This window comes from Canis lupus, chromosome 34 (assembly GCF_003254725.2).
Source record: "Canis lupus dingo isolate Sandy chromosome 34, ASM325472v2, whole genome shotgun sequence".
In the NCBI taxonomy this organism is placed as follows: Eukaryota; Metazoa; Chordata; class Mammalia; order Carnivora; family Canidae; genus Canis; species Canis lupus.
Genome location: NC_064276.1, coordinates 10,772,109 through 10,777,113, shown reverse-complemented (window position 1 = coordinate 10,777,113; position 5,005 = coordinate 10,772,109).

Below are 5,005 nucleotides of genomic sequence, written 5' to 3'. Positions count from 1 at the left end.
GATAAGCAGTTTTCCTGAGAGACATGAAGGAGGACCTGGGAAGAGATAGGACCTGCGAGCGCATGTTTCTGGGAAGCTTCCATCAGCAGGTGCTGAGATGGCATCCTGACCAGTTTTTGCAAAGATTCTTGGCTCTCCCTCCTAAGCAGGGTGGACATTTAACTCCCGTTACAGGGAACTAATATTCTATTTTGTCCTTTCGTGCCTCTGCTAAAGACCCGAAAAGAGATCACGAGAGGGAAATATCTCCTGTCAGGTACTCTAACCACCGGTATGCAGAGTGCTAACTTCTGGAGTAGTCGAACTGGAAAAACTTACAAACTGGTTGTCGAAGGCACTGGTGAGTTTTAGGGTCCAATACAAAGTTAGTGGAGGAAAGACACTGGGCGGAAGCTGTGACCTTGGCAGGTGTGTTTGTCCAGCACGTGTGCCTCTGTCCTGGAACGGAATGAAGATGGTCCAGTTGGCACTGGAGGTGGGTGGGGCCAGGAGAAATAGGTTTATCCTCCAAAGCATATTTCAAGTTAAATTCTACTTCTAATAAACCTGGGAGAGATCAGTCACTTTTTAAAAGCTGCATTTCTTCCTTCCTAAGTCTTACTATGTGTGGGAGGATCAAATAGATAAGGTTTCTCCTGCCTCTGTTTTTCCTTCTGTCCTCCTGGATCATCATCTGCCCACTCAGATGTGGACGGGCATCCCTGGTTTAAGTCAAGATGCAAGGGTGTGCAGTGCACTTGTTTGGGCACAACCGTCTCTGACCCATGCTGGCTGTGGGAAGGGCTGTGTTGTGTTGGGTCCTCTGCCCTCAGTCCTGTGGGGTGTGCGGCCCGCGGCTCCTCATCCCTGGCGGGCAGGACGGGGCTTGCCGTGTTCTTGCTGGCTGTCAAACGGGGACCGCCTGCATTCCATGACTCAGGACACTCGTCCCCATCTTCAAAGCAAGCAATGGTGGCTGGAGATCCTCTTCTATTTTGAATCCCTCCTTCTTCTTCCGTGCAATGTCTGACTCCTCTGCTCTTAGAGACTCATGCAGCAAGGTCAGGTGAGGCTGACTGAGAAAGTCCAGGGCAATGCCCTATTTTAAGGTGAGCTGGTTAGCAACTCTACATCCACCTGCGCACTTCATTCTTTTATACCACATAGCATAACACATTCGCACGTCCTGGGGTTGGCGTCAGGACAAGGACATCTTTGGGGCACCATTGTTCTGCCTGCCACACTACGCAACCCTCAGGCAAATGATGGAATAAATGAAAATGCAGTCAGGCCCAGAGAAGGGAACCAGAAGACAGGGAACAGTACCCTTTTGTAAACTAATTTGGCTCTCTGTTCCCTACTGTCTCCATCAAGGAAACTGCTGTGTGACCTTCAGCAAGTTACTTCTTGATTTTTCTCTATTTTCTTCTGTTTTCAGTTTCATTGCTTTTTACTCTCTATGATTTCCTTCCTTTTGCTTGCATTGGGCTTGTCTTGCTTTTCTTTTCCAAATTGTTGAAGTGAGAGCTTATGTTACTGACTTGGGACTCTTCTTTCCTGGTGGGGGCATTAGCCCTACACATTTTTTTCTCAGCACTGCTGTAACTTTTTTCCACAAATTTTGATTATTTGTATTTTTATTTTCATTCAGTGCAATTTTTCGTCTCTAAATATATGTATATATTTATTATTTATTTAAATTGTACCCAGTTAGCATACAGTGCCATTTTGGTTTCTGGAGTAGATTCAGGGATTCATCACTTACTTACAACACCCAGTGCTCCACATGACAGGTGCCTCCATCATGCCCAACCCCATCTAGTCCTTCCCCCATCAATCTCCCTCCATCAACCCCCATTTTATTCTCTATTGTTATGAGTCTCTTATGGCTTGTTTCCCTCTTTCCTTTCTCCCTTTCCCTATGTTCATCTGTTTTATTTCTTAAATTCCACATATGAGTGAGATCATATGATAATTGTCTTTCTCCAATTAATTTATTTCACTTAACATAATACCCTCTCATTCCATCCATGTGGTTGCAAATGGCAAGCATTCAGTCCTTTCTGATCACTGAGTAATATTTCATTGTGTATATATGCCACATCTTCTTTATCCATTCATCTGTTACTGGACATCTGGGCTCTCTCCCTAATTTGGCTATTGTATATAATGCTGCTATAAACACTGGGGTGCAGGTGTGCCTTCAAATCAGTATTTTTGTATCCTTTGGGTAAATACCAGTAGTGCAATTGCTGGGTCATAGTGTAGCTATATTTCTAACTTTTTGAGGACCCTCTTTCCAGAGTGGCTACACCAGCTTGTATTCCCACCACAGTGCATGAGGGTTCCCCTTTCTCCACCTCCTCGCCAGCATCTATTGTTTCCTGTCTTGTTAATTTTAGCTATTCTGACAGGTGTGAAGTGGTATCTCATTGTGATTTTGATTTGTATTTCCCTGATTTGTACTGATGAGTGATGTTGAACATCTCTTCATGTGTGTGTTGGCCATCTGATGTCTTCTTTGGAAAAGTGTCTGTTCATGTCTTCTGCCCATTTCTTACCTACATTATTTGTTTTTTTGGGGGTGTTGAATTTGATTTGTTCTTCATATACCTAGAAAACTAACTCTTTATCCGATATGTCATTTGCAAATACCTTCTCCCATTCTGAAGGCTGTCTTTTAGTTTTATTATTTCTTTTGTTGTGCAGAAGCTTTTTATCTTGATGAGGTCCCAGTAGTTCATTTTTGCTTTTATTTCCCTTTCCTCCAGGGCTGTGTCTAGTAAGAAGTTTCTGTGGGTGAGATCAAAGAGCTTGATGCCTGTGTTCCCCTCTAATATATTGATGGTATCCTGCCTCACATTTAGGTCTTTCATCCGTTTTGAATCTATTTTTATTTACGGTGTAAGAAAGTGGTCCAGTTCATTCCTCTGCCTTTTGCTGTCCAGTTTTCCAATACCATTTGTTGAACAGACTCTTTTTTGCCATTGGATAGTCTTTCTTTTTGTCAAAGATAAATTGATCATATCGTAGTGGGTTAATTTCTGGGTTCTCTATTCTGTTCCATTGATCTATGGGTCTGTTTTTGTGCCAGTACCATACTGTCTGGATGATCACAGCTTTGTAATAGAGCTTGAAATCTGGAACCTGTAGACACCTGCAGATGGAAGTGAGGAGATAGAGAACCATCTATCATGAAAATGGATGTCAAAAGAAATCCAGAGTAGCCATAATTGTGTCAGATAGCTATATTTTAAAACACAGATTATAACAAGAGATGAAGGACACTACATCATAATTAAGGGGTCTATCAATGGAACTGGAGGGTATTATGCTGAGTGAAATAAGTCATTTGGAGAAGGACAAAAATTATATGGTCTCATTCATTTGGGGAATATAAAAAATAGTGAAAGGGAATAAAGGGGAAAGGAGAAAAAATAAGTGGGAAATATCAGAAAGGTAGACAGAACATGAAAGACTCCTAACTCTGGGAAACGAACTAGGGGTGGTGGAAGGGGAGGTGGGGAGGGTGGGGGTGACTGGGTGGCAGGCACTGAAGTGGACACTTGACAGGATGAGCACTGGGTATTATTCTGTATGTTGACAAATTGAACACCAAAAAAATAAATTTATTAAAAAAAGAAAGATCTAATGATTGTAAGTATTTATGCCCTCAAAGCAAAAATGAACAACTGGGACCTCATCAAGATAAAAAGCTTCTGCACAACAAAAGAATGCCCTAATGGGGATTGTAAATATTTATGCCTCAATATTATGCCCACAATGCCACCCAAATATATGTCAATTAATAATAAACATAAAGAAATTCATGGATAATAATACAATAATAGTAGGGGACTTCAATACCCCATTCACAACAATAGATAGATTTTCTAAGCAGAAGATCAACAAGGAAACAAGGGCTTTGAATGACACATTGGACCAGATGGACTTCACAGATATATTTAGAGTATATCATCCTAGAGTAGTTGAATACACATTCTTTTTGAGAATGCACAAGACATTCTCCAGAATAGATCACATACTGGGTCACAGTTCAGGTCTCAACTGGTATGAAAAGATTGAGATCAGACTGTGCATATTTTCTGACCACAATGCTATGAAACTGGAAGTCAACTGCAAGAAAAAAAATCTGATAAGACCACAAATACATGGAGGTTAAAGAGCATCCTACTAAAGAATGAATGGGCCAACTAGGAAATTAAAGAAGAATTTAAAAAATACATGGAAACCAATTAAAATGAAAACATGACTGTTCAGAACCTATTGCGTGGAGCAAAGTTGGTCTTGAGAGGGAGGTACATAGTGAGACAGGCCTTCCTCAGAAACAGAACAGTCTCAAACACACTTTTCAAATACTTCATACCTAACGGAGCTAGAAAAGGAACAACAAATAAAGCTTAAAGGCAGCAAAAGAAGAGAAATAATAAAAACCAGAGCAGAAATAAATAATATAGAAACAAACAAACAAAACAATAGAACAGATTAATGTAGCTAGGAGCTGGGTCTCCAAAAGAATTAATAAAATTGACAAACCCCTAGCCTGACTCATGAAAAAAAAAAAAAAAAAGAAAAAAGAGAGAAAGGATCCAAATAGATAAAATCGCAGATGAAAGAGGAGAGATCACAGCCAACACCACAGAAATACAAACCATCATAAGAGAATATTATGAGCGATTGTATGCCATCAAATTGGACACTCTGGAAGAAATGGATAAATTCTTATAAATCTACAAACTACCAAAACTGAAACAGGAAGAAATAGAAAAACCTGAACAAACCCATAACCAGCAAAGAAATTGAATCAGTAATAAAAAAATCTCCCAACGAACGAAAGTCCAGCTCCAGATGGCTTCCCAGGAGAATTCTACTAGACGTTTAAGGAACAGTTAATACCCATTCTTCTCAAAGTGTTTCAGAAAATAGAAATGGGAGGAAAACTTCCAAACATTCTACAAAGCCAGTTCCATTTTTCAAAGACTGTTCTCTTGAGCAATTTATGAAA